This window comes from Capsicum annuum, unplaced genomic scaffold (assembly GCF_002878395.1).
Source record: "Capsicum annuum cultivar UCD-10X-F1 unplaced genomic scaffold, UCD10Xv1.1 ctg80459, whole genome shotgun sequence".
In the NCBI taxonomy this organism is placed as follows: Eukaryota; Viridiplantae; Streptophyta; class Magnoliopsida; order Solanales; family Solanaceae; genus Capsicum; species Capsicum annuum.
Genome location: NW_025891105.1, coordinates 17,988 through 30,733, shown reverse-complemented (window position 1 = coordinate 30,733; position 12,746 = coordinate 17,988). Strand labels below are relative to the sequence as shown.

General features: G+C 38.2%; 1 long non-coding RNA gene across 1 annotated transcript; it reads left to right on the top strand.

Annotated features, from left to right (window-relative positions):
- The first annotated feature begins 8,287 nt into the window (after nt 1–8,287).
- On the top strand, nt 8,288–8,848 carry LOC124895180. The gene is made up of 2 exons (XR_007051556.1): nt 8,288–8,347; nt 8,421–8,848. It is a non-coding gene; the product is annotated as an uncharacterized LOC124895180 (long non-coding RNA).
- Nucleotides 8,849–12,746: the final 3,898 nt, after the last annotated feature.

The following is a 12,746-nucleotide window of genomic DNA, read 5'->3' as shown; positions in this document are numbered from 1 at the left end:
ATGAGTATCCTAGTAAAAAGAGAGCTTATGATGTGTTTAACGCATTCATAGGAGTCACTTAAGGTAATGCAAGCTAAGAGCTTTTGAATCCATCAAGTTTTAGTATTTTATTTCGCAATGGTCATCTTTAAATAAGCTTAACATGATGTTATGTGGTATTTTTTCATATTTAGACCCACCAAATTTTAGAGAATCGAAATAGCCTTCCAACAGTACCAATTTTGCCTTAATCCAATACCCGAGCAAAATGTTATGCCCATTTTTGTGAGAGACAGTAAGGGTATGCGATTGGTTAGGCGCCGCCACCCCAAAATTAGGTGATTGGTTAGGTGCCGTCCAAACTGGCTTGTGCGATTACTTGGGTGCCGCCTAAGTCAGTTCCAAGTGCCAAAAACACTCCGTTTTGACTTATATCAAGGGTGTTGAAGTCATTTCACCCCCATAAACTGTCCCTAATCACTCCAAATCATTGATAAGAGGTTTTTAAACACATAATTACAATCCCTAAGCCCTAAATCAGTCAAGTTACGATCCAAAATCCCTCCTCTCTTCCCAAGAACAAAATCTAAGTTTACCTCTCAAGAATCAAGAAGTTAAGCTCCGAATTCAAAGTTCTCTACAAGGATTCTTTCAATCAAGATTGAAGGTCCAATATTTCAATGAATCCATTACCATAAAGGTATGTGGGGTTATGAACAAGAACACTCTTTCGTTCTTGTGCCCAAAATATTTATGTAATTATGAAAGATACATGATTTCACATGTTTTACTATGAATTTGAAATATTATTTTATATACCATGTTGTTGTTCAAGAGATTATGATATTTCTAAATGCCTAGAAGATAAATTCCATGAGTTTGATGTTGTTATTATGCTTAAAGCTGAAATTTTCAGATTTTTAAATGAATTATGCATGTTTATGATATAAAGCATGAACTTTGAGATGTTTTGTCAAAGTATTGATATATGGGTCATTAAACCCTCTTTGAGGTTGATGTTTTTGAGAATTTATATGCTACATGCACCCAAGTTTAGACTATTTGGAATCAATTTAGATAGATTTGACTTTTGGTCACAATAGAGTTGAAATCCACTTTATGAAACGAGATTAGAGACTTTATCATTGATTTCCTTATGAAATATGAGATTACCTTTAAAGTGGATTTTCTTGAGATTTTTGAGCATAGTATTGGGAGTAATATTTAGCACCGAGTTGGGTATGTTACTACGGTTTCGTACCCCAGAACTACGTGCAACCATAGGTTGAGATATTTATTTCCACTATATATGGATGACTGAGATAGTGATCACTGAGATGAGATTATTCTATTACGATGGCAAGGGTAGAACAGCCCTAACCTTATGAGGGAAAGTCGTGGGACATTATGGATGCTCACATAGTGTACATGTCGGTTAGAAGAACCTCCCAAATAGATGTTCCCCATTCTTAAAACAGTTTATAGATCTAAAGCTTTAAGAAAAAGTATTTACTATACATAATGAGTTTCAGAATTCATTTAACCTATGAGTTTTGAGAATAGAAATAGGACTCAGACTTTAGAACTAAGTGTAATGGCTCACAAGATCTAGATTTTGTGTTTTACTGTTCATGATTTATATCTTCAGATTTTAGATTTACTCGAGCTTTGTGAGTCATTTACATTAAGTATGCATGATTTATAAATGATGATTATAAGATATTATTTTACTTATTGCATGCACCCCCATATGCTCAGCATATTTTCCTTGGTACTGACCCACATATTCGTATGTGGGCTACATTTTCTCAGAATGTAGGTACAATGTATAGTGTACATCTTTAGATCTAGTCAGTTCACGGCATCCAGTCAGCAGGTGATGAGTCCTTTTGATTCAAGGGCTTGAGTTAGTTATACAATTTAAGAAGTGTTGCATTTTCTTTATTCAGTCATATTGAGTTGGGTTAGTCGGGAGTCATGACCCGGCTACCTACAGTCAGTACTAGTAGAGGCTTCATAAACATTCAGTAGAAGTTGATGTATTCCATTTCAATTTTGGTTGTAAAAGCAGAGTTGTAATCTTGTAAATTTAGTTTTGTATCTATCATATTCAGAATTTTTCGCAGATTTGTATAGATTTATACTTTTTGTTTAGTTGCTTATTATTTATGCCAGTAGAAGGGTTAGCTTGGGGTCAGTTGTGATCTGAAGCACCGTGTGACATCTCGGGACCCGATTTTCGAGCATTAAAAACTTGGTATCATAGCACAGAGTTCAAGTGTCCTAGGGTGTCTATGAAGCCATGTCTAGTAGAGTCTTGCGGAATGGTACAGAGATATCTGTACTTTTCTTCGAGAGGCTACAGGACATTTAGGAAATATCTCCATTCTTTCAAGTCTTAAATCGTGCTATAGAAAAGTTCTCTGAGAAACTTATATAGATTCTCATCTTACCCTAGTCAGGCTATCTCTGCTTTATTTCCAAGGATCAGAAACAGTTGAGCTTAATTCTCCATAGATAGTTATGGAATTGTAAGAGAGCTACAAAAGTATTCTATTAGTACTTTAGTTTCAAAAACTGAAGTGCTTTATCAGGCCTGTAGAAATCGTGCACTAAGCCCGAGTCAGATATGCTTTCAAATTTCTCCTCAATATCCATAATGATAATCTACACTTCTCTATCTATGTACTGTTCTTGAGGTAACATGTTTGGTAAGTTCCAATTTTCTCCCCAGATAGTGCTTTTATATTTGCTGGCAGAAGTTTCAAAAGTTTCATAAAGTGGCTTGAGAGGAGCCTTTTAGTGTGTTATAAGTCCTTCAAATTTAAAGTTATGCCCTCATTCTTATGAATTATTCAATTAAGATAGATTAAGGTGTATTCTTATATCATTGAATGTTGTGTGTCAAGTTTCTATCTCTTGTATTATGTAATCTTGTTATCATTATGTTTGTGAAAAAAAAACCAAAGTTTAGTGAAGCCGTGTGAGGCCTATTTTGATTCACTAGCAACTTGTTGTTTATCTTGTTGTTCTGGTGTTAGTTGAAGGTGTGGGTTTCTGTGTAGTGACAAAATTAGTAACGTTTAGTTGAAAGTCTTGTATTAGTTAAACTTGTGGGTTTAGAAGTATAGTGGCAAGAATGATGGTAAGGGCGATTTATTGAATATGTATAGCTGAAGTTTTGCTTATGATTGAATTAGTAATGAAGTGATATACCCTTGTTTGTTAGTTTAGTGAAGTTAGAGAAAGAAATTATTAGTTAAGGTGGATTGTTGTTTGCTTGAAGTATGAAAAGAGTTATTGATGGTATTTGTTGTGCTAGGAAAGTATAGGTTTTGATGGAAGTACTTGGTGGTTGAGATTGCTAATTTAGGCTTTCCTGAGATTGTAAGAGGAAGTTTAATTGAAACTTATAGAACTATGAAAGAAGTTTAGGTGTATGGATGGGTAAATGGTAGTGATGTGTAGAAGGAGGATGTGATAATGGATTGTAAATAAGATAGGCCATACGATTATTGATCAATTATTGTGGTTATGATATTCTAGTGGGCTAGTGTTTCTTGATGCTTTGTTTTATAGTTTCCAAGTGAGAATAGTATATGAGGTTTTGTTGTTAATCATGCCTAGCACTAGATACTAAGTTTGAATAGTAGATGATCATCAAGGTGGAAATAACAATTTCTTGGTTAGTAATGCTAGCTGTATGGAGGTGAACCAATAGGCTTGAAATAGTGAATGCAAGAATGTAAGTTTGTTGATTTGAGATTAAGTATGATGTTGTATGAATGATGTAGAAGTATGCATAAGGTAATATGAGGCTGCTTTATTTTCGAGGATTATGACATGTTGTGTGTGGTTAGTAGTAACGTTGAGTTTCTAGGTGGAGAAAGACTAGTTAGATGGTACATGGTGTTCTAAATAGTCAAGTTAAAGAGTTTTGATGGATAGTGTTGAACCTTTTGTTATGGTCTTGATTCTCATGGCCTAGAGATATAAGTTTGGAGATGCAATATTGGTAGGCTATGACAGAAGTAGTATGGTTCATTAATGGTTGATGATATCTGTGTTAAGTGTTGGAACCTAAGTTGAGTTTCTTAAAGATTGAGCTAATAGAAAGTAGAGTTGAACAACTAGTTTGTGTGAACTCATAGTATGGTGATAATCCTGAAGATTCTAAGTTAGTAAGTGTTCAAGTTATTAGATGATGAATATTGGGGACATAGAAAGATAAAGTTGTATCTTAGAATGAAGTATTAGCAGTGAGTTTTACACTTTAAGGTGCAGTCTTTCAGGGTAAGTTTATTATTTATGGGTATTATTATGCCCCAGACCCTGGAGTAAAGGGATTGCAGTTTAGATTAGAGTTAGTAAAGGGTTCCATAGACTTAGAATATCATCTTTGATCTAAGAGGGAGATGGTAGAGTGAAGAACCAAACCAAGTTTTGAGAGTTAGATTGTGTTATATGTCAACAAGAGTTGCCATGAGATATTGATCCTTTCTTCCTCTAGAGCATTCCTTGGATTTCAATCTTTATCACATCAGATTCATGGCATGCGTGATAGATCCATACCAAAGGCCAATGCTTATACACTTTATGTGTACTCAAATCCATTATCGATTTCTAGCAAGTAAGTAACAACTTCAGTCTATGATTTGAGTCATTCCTCAGAAATCTATGAACTCCAATCTTATGTTGAACCACTCATGATAAGTATGAACTCATGTTCCAGAGTATGATCAGTTCTCAAAAAGTCATGATCCTAGTGAAATACAGTTTATATCATGTATGCCCTCATCTTAGATCTCTTTAATAAATCTATACCTTTGACATTCTATTCCTCAGGCCTCAGTTAAGTGTTAAAGTTATGTATAGTATTCTTTTGTGCTTCAGGTCCTTATGTGTTATTCCTTCTGAGACCTCTTCCTACGTTAAGATAGTGATGATGAATAGTTGTTTAGATGGGAGAGAGTAAATATTTATTGTTGAGAAAAGATCGTCATATGCCCATTTTAGCTAAGGCTATAAGTGTGAAGTAAGGTTGAGGCCAAGTCTTTAATACATTTTATGGTCAGTAGAAAATTTATGTGTATGTTTTTAAGAATAGTGCAAGAATGTTGTTGTTGATAGAGGTTTAGAGACAAGGAGGAGTAAACCTTTATGAGTTTTTGCCTTGAAGTTCATATGTGGTTATAATGATAGGCTTGAATGTCGTGTTGGGATGTAAGTGGAGGAAGGCAATATACGCTAATGAATCCACAGTAAGAGTTTAGAGTTAGTCATTAAAGTGATAAGAAAAATCATCTTAGAGAGGAAAAGTTGTGAAAATGATTGGGGTATTGAATTCATGGTTCATACTAGTGTTATAATGTTATGTGTAGTAAGTTGTGATTCAAGCTAGGCTTGAACATGGTGAGAGAATTTAGTTTAGATCAGACATTAGTATATGAAGTTATATGAAGCCGTGTGAGCATGGTATTAAAGGGGAGAAAGTACAGTTGAAAAGAGTATTTGAGAAGTGTTTCTAAGCTTGAAAAATTAGCAGTTGCATTGTATCAGGCCTAGTAATTCTAAGCTAGTTTATGTTTAAGAAACCTATGTTACATGTTACAAAGTTATAGCTATACTGAGACTTCCTTCTTCAGATATCTTACTCTGATCATACCCAAGATTCTTTTTCCCTAATGTTATTATAACTTCTTGCTAAGAGTGCTAAAGAAATATTCTAGTTGAGTATAAGCTTTCAATATAATTCAGTCCGTAAAGCCAGCAATTTAGTTTAGTAATCAGACAGATAAGTTTCCATGGTTTTTGTATCTTTCCTATTCTTGAGGTAATTCATTCATGTCCATGCAAGTTGCAAATTCAGTTTAGTCCAAGCATCATGTTTAAGATTCAACTATTTAGTCATGACTCACTTCGTAAGTGCTCAGAGCATAGCCTTGATTTTCCAAGTATACCAACTCAGATAGTGTAGCACCCCTTGTACAATCTTTGTCTCATTGTCTCATGATTCGTGCCTGAATAATTTATCACATCGCAGTTCTATATTAATGATTGTATCATGGAAATCTCAAGTGAGTTCTAAACTCCCAGCATGAATCAGTTCCTGATGGTGAGTAAGTCAAGTTAGCTTAGAATTCAGATTCATGATAGAATTTCTAAAGTTTCAGCTTAGCTATATTCTTTATTAGAAGACACATTATTCCATACCTTAATGTTTCAATAAGTTTCTACCCATCATTCAAGGATGAATGATTCCAAGGGGGAGATATTGTAATACCCCATATACTTCTAAACTAGAAAACAAACCGTTCTTCCTATGTGTGAAACCTCTAATCTTGTAATTCATATTTGAGTACATCATTTACAATGAGTATCCTAGTGAAAAGAGAGCTTATGATGTGTTTAACGCGTTCATAGGAGTCACTTAAGGTAATGCAAGCTAAGAGCTTTTGAATCCATCAAGTTTTAGTATTTTATTTTGCAAGGGTCATCTTTAAATGAGCGTAACTTGATGTTATGTGGTATTTTTTCATATTTAGACCCACCAAATTTTAGAGAATCGAAATAGCCTTCCAACAGTACCAATTTTGCCTTAATCCAATACCCGAGCAAAATGTTATGCCCATTTTTGTGAGAGACAATAAGGGTATGCGATTGGTTAGGCGCCGCCCAACCAAACTTAGGTGATTGGTTAGGAACCGCCCAACCTGGCTTGTGCGATTACTTGGGCGCCGACTAAGTCAGTTCCAAGTGCCAAAAACACTCCGTTTTGACTTATATCAAGGGTGTTGAAGTCATTTCACACCCCTAAACCGTCCCTAATCACTTCAAATCATTGATAAGGGGTTTTTAAACACATAATTACAATCCCTAAGCCCTAAATCAGTTAAGTTAAGATCCAAAACCCTTCCTTTTTCCAAGAACAAAATCTAAGTTTACCTCTCAAGAATCAAGAAGTTAAGCTCTGAATTCAAAGTTCTCTATAAGGATTCTTTCAATCAAGCTTGAAGGTCCAATCTTTCAATGAATCCATTACCATAAAGGTATGTGAGATTATGAACAAGAACACCCTTTCGTTCTTGTGCCCAAAATATTTATATAATTACGAAAGATACATGATTTTACATGTTTTACTATGAATTTGAAATATTATTTTATATACCATGTTGTTGTTCAAGAGATTATGATATTTCTAAATGCCTAGAAGAAAAATTCCATGAGTTTGATGTTGTTATTATTCTTAAATCTGAAATTTCCAGATTTTTAAATGAATTATGCATGCTTATGATATAAAGCATGAACTTTGAGATGTTTTGTCAAAGTATTGATATATGGGTCATTAAACCCTCTTTGAGATTGATGTTTTTGAGACTTTATATGCTACATGCACCCATGTTTAGACTATTTGGAAGCAATTTAGATAGATTTGACTTTTGGTCACAATAGAGTTGAAATCCACTTTATGAAACGAGATTAGAGACTTTATCATTGATTTCCTAATGAAATATGAAATTACCTTTAAAGTGGATTTTCTTGAGATTTTTGAGCATAGTATTGGGAGTAGTATTTAGCACCGAGTTGGGTATGTTACTATGGTTTCATACCCCAGAACTACGTGCCACCGTAGGTTGAGATATTTATTCCCACTATACGTGGATGACTGAGATAGTGATCACTGAGATGAGATTGTTCTATTCCGATGGCAAGGGTAGAACAACCCTAACCTTATGGGGGCAAGTCGTAGGACATCATGGATGCTCACATGGTGTACATGTCGGTTAGAAGAACCTCTTGAATAGATGTCCCCCACTCTTAAAACAGTTTATAGATTTAAAGCTTTAAGATAAAGTATTTACTACGCATAATGAGTTCCAGAATTCATTTAACCTATGAGTTTTGAGAACAGAAACAGGGCACAAGTTTTAGAACTAAGTGTAATGGCTCACAAGATCTAGATTTTGTGTTTTACTATTCATGATTTATATCTTCAGATTTCAGATTTACTCGAGCTTTGTGAATCATTTGCAATTAGTATGAATGATTTTTAAGTGACGATTATGAGATATTATTTTACTTAGTGCATGCACCCCCATATGCTCGGTACATTTTCCATGGTACTGACCCACATATTCGTATGTGGGCTACATTTTCTCGGAATGTAGGTACAAGGTATAGTGTACATCTTCAGATCCAGTCAGTTCGTGGCATCTAGTCAGCAGGTAATGAGTCCTTTTGATTGAAGGGCTTGAGTTAGTTATACAGTTTAAGAAGTGTTGCATTTTCTTTATTCAGTCGTATTGAGTTTGAGATGGTCTAAGATGCTTCAAATGCGATATTCGTTCTCAGGCATCAAGAGAAACAGGTGAAAATTATAACTCACTTCGCTTCAAGGCTAGGCTAGCAAATGATATTTCATAATTGAATGTCACCTATAGGCTGGATGAGTCCCCTACACTTTCGAGATCTTCACTCTGTTGCGCAAGTTAAGAAATTGGAGATTGGCGCATTGGTCTTTATTAGTGGTGTAGTCCGTGTCAAAATTCTGAAATTTGAACAGGTGAGAACCCGACATGGTAATTCTCGTACATGGCTGCTTGGCTGGATGAGTCCCTACACTTTCGAGATCTTCACTCTGTTGCGCAGGTTCAGAAATTGGAGATTGGCGCATTGGTCTTTATTAGTGGTGTAGTCCGTGTCAAAATTCTGAAATTTGAACAGGCGAGAACCCGACATAGTACTTATCGTACATGGCTGCTAACAGATTTTTCTATCTAGAAAACATGGTGGTAAATAGAATCACTTTAACCATTTCAAAGGACTTGGAATAATGAGTTTCTACGAAATGATTCATTTTTGTATTGCCTATATATGTACGATACTGTACTGTAACTGGTAAAGTTGCTGCCATGTGATCAGGAGGTCACGGGTTCAAGCCTTGATAGCTTTAGTGCACCGGACTGCTCTCATTTTTGTGTACCATAACAATTAAACACTTGAAAATGGAGTTGGACAAGGTACTTTCTACAGATATATAATGATATCTTTAGTCTTTGCCAATTATATGCAACGTATATTTCTTCTAGGAAGTAACCAGAATCATGGCATTCTACACGTGTGGCCCATTTCTTCCCAAGCCATTTTCTATTTTTCAATTCAATTGTTAGATACTAAAAGTAGTCTGGGAAGAAAATCTTTCAACCAAAGTTCGACGAAAAAGGGTACAAAGAGTCGAGATGTCAAAAGTAGGGTATGAAGCGAGGTACAATCAGTTTTCCCCGTGTACAACTTACTGATTGGAAAAAGAGGGGTTTTATAAATGCTATGTAGTTGCACCAATCGAGTAAGTTATTTAATGGCATAGGGGATTATAAGTAGTGTAGAATCTACTTCATGTTTCTTGTAACAATCTTTTTCCATGAACCAAGCCTATCAGGCTGGGTAACTTTTATCATTATCAACGTGCAGACCAAATTTGCATTAGCTATTTATTGGTTGGTTTTGGGGAGAGAAATGACGAGGGGGAGACCCTACTAGGGTTTGCGAGGGCCTTTAGGCTGGTGGTGGTAAACTCGGGCTTCCCGAAGAAGGACGAGCACCTGATCACCTTTTGAAGCGCGGTAGCCAGGACTCAGATTGACTTTTTGTTGCTTAGGAAAGGGGATAGGGCGTTGTTTAAGGACTGTAAAGTCATCCCGAGTGAGAATCTTTCGACCCAGCATAGGCTCTTGGTTATGGACTTGGGTATAAAGAAGAATAAAAAGAGGAGGACTAAGGAGTATAGACCGAGAATTAAGTGGGGCAGCCTGACGCCAGTGAATGCGTGGGAGATAGGGGAGAGGTTGGCGGGAATGGGGGTGTGGGAGTGTAGGGGGGACGTGGATAGTATGTGGGACAGGGTGGCAAGGTGCATTAGAGAGAATGCAAGTGAGGTGTTGGGTGTTTCTAGGGGCTGGGCCGGGCACCGTCGGGGGGATTGGTGGTGGAATGAAGAGGTGGAGAAGAAAGTGGGGACCAAGAAAGGGGCGTATGCTAAGTTGGTGGAAAGTAAGGACGAAGAGGAGAAGCGGGTAAAAAGGAAAGAGTACAAGATAGCGAGGAAGGAGGCGAAGTCAGCAGTCACGACAGCTAAGACGGTCGCTTTTGAGAGCTTGTATGCAGGGTTACAGGAGAAAGGAGGGAAGAAAAAGTTATTTAGACTCGCAAAGGCTAGGGAGAGGAAGGGTCGTGACCTCGACCAGGTGAGGTGCATTAAGGGGGAGGATGGTAGAGTGTTGGTGGAGGACGACCACATTAAGAAGAGATGGCAGTCGTATTTTCATAGGCTCTTGAATGATGAAGGGGATAGAGCTATTGTGTTAGGGGAACTGGAGCACTCAGAGGAGTGTCGGGATTTTAGCTATTGTAGACATTTTAAGGTAGAAGAGGTTAGACAGGCTGTCCACAGGATGCGAAGGGGTAGGGCGACGGGGCTGGATGAGATACCGGTGGAGTTTTGGAAGTTCGTTGGAGAGACTGGTGTAAGGTGGTTGACTGGATTGTTTAATGAAATCTTCAGGATGGCAAAGATGCCCGAGGCGTGGATGTGGAGTACCATGGTCCCTCTCTATAAGAATAAGGGGGACATTCAGAGTTGCAATAACTATAGGGGGATTAAGTTATTGAGTCACTCTATGAAGATCTGGGAGAGAGTGGTCGAGGTGAGGCTGAGACGGATAGTGTCTATTTCGGAAAACCAGTTAGGATTTATGCCCGACCGCTCGACGACGGAGGCAATCCACCTGGTGCGGAGGTTGGTGGAGCAGTATAGGGAGTGGAAGAAGGATCTGCACATGGTGTTTATCGATCTGGAGAAGGCATACGACAAAGTCCCCAGGGAGGTGCTTTGGAGATGCTTGGAGGTGAGTGGAGTACCGCTGACATATACCAGAGTAATTAAGGATATGTATGATGGACCAAAAACCCAGGTGAGGACGGCGGGAAGAGACTCAGAGCATTTCACTGTCCTGACAGGATTGTACCAGGGATTTACTCTTAGTCCCTTTTTGTTTGCATTGGTGATGGATGTGTTGACGCGGTGCATTCAAGGGGAGGTGCCGTGGTGTATGCTTTTTGTAGATGATGTAATTCTGATAGATGAGACTCGAGGGGGTGTGAATGACAAATTAGAGGTGTGGAGGCAAACTCTTAAGTCTAAAGGGTTCAGGGTGAGCAGAAGCAAGACAGAGTATGTGGAATGCAAGTTTAATGATGTGAGGAGGGAGAATGAGGTAGTAGTGAAGCTGGAAGCACAAGAGGTATGTAAGAGGGATAAGTTCAAGTATCTTGGGTCCGTGATCCAGAGTAACGGTGAGATTGACGAGGATGTTTCGCACCGTATTGGGGCGGGATGGATGAAGTGGAAACTCGCATCGGGGGTGCTGTATGATAAGAAGGTGCTGCTCAAGCTTAAAGGCAAATTCTACAGGGTGGTAGTCCGTCCGACCTTGTCGTATGGAGCGGAGTATTGGCCAGTTAAGAATTCCCACATCCAAAAAATAAAGGTGGTAGAAATGCGGATGTTTCGCTGGATGTGTGGACTGACTAGAGGGGATAGAGTTTGGAATGAGACTATCCGGGAGAAGGTTGGTGTGACTTCAGTGGAGTGCAAGATGCGAGAAGCACGATTGAGATGGTTCAGACACGTGAAGAGGAGGGGCATTGATGCCCCGGTCCGTAGGTGTGAGAGGCTAGCGTTGGATGGTTTTAGGCGGGGTAGGGGTAGGCCGAAGAAGCACTGGGGCGAGGTGATTAGGCGGGACATGGAACAGTTACAGCTCATCGAGGACATGACCCTAGATAGGAAGGTCTGGAGGGCGCGAATTTCGGCAGAGGATTAGGGCCAGTTTGGGTCGCTAGTGTAGGGAATTACTTGGTGGGGGTTTTATTCCTGTTATGATTCCGTCTTCCGTGTTCCATGTTTTATTACGAATCTGTGTGCTTTCCTCTGCTTTCCTCTGTTTTTTATTACTTATGGGTGCCGTATTTATGTTATGTAATCTGCTTCTGTGCTTTACTATGTGTTTGTGTGGTATCTCGTGTCTTGAGCTGGGGGTCTATCGGAAACAGCCTTTCTACTTCATCAGAGGTAGAGGTATGGACTGCGTACATCTTACCCCCCCCAGACCCCACTAGGTGGGAATACACTGGGTTTGTTGTTGTTGTTGTTGTAGTCGTATTGAGTTGGGTTAGTCAGGATTCATGAGCCGGCTACCTACAGTCAGTACTAGTAGAGGCTTCATAGACAGTCAGTAGAAGTTGATGTATTTTGTTACAGTTTTGGTTGTAAAAGCAGAGTTGTAATCTTGTAAATTTAGTTTTGTATCTATCATATTCAGAAAAGAGTTATTTTTCGTAGATTTGTATAGATTTATACTTTTTGTTTAGTTGCTTATGAGTTATGCCAGTAGAAGGGTTAGCTTGGGGTCACTTGTGATTCTAAGCACCGTGTGACATCTCGGGAACCGATTTTGGGGCTTTACATTTTGTCTGTAACAACTTCATCAAAATTTATTGGTTCACTGTCAGCATAGAGTCAACATAAAAAATCAAAATTAGTAACATCTTCTGTGTCATCATAGATTTCTTCGATGCTCCTCATCCTCTGTGGTCTTTCACTTGAACTCTGATCTTAAGAAGAAGGAGATGCAATATTTGTTGGTCAAGGAGGTAGGGTTGCATCCTGTATATGTTCCATGGTATCCTGCTCTTCTTCATATCCAAAG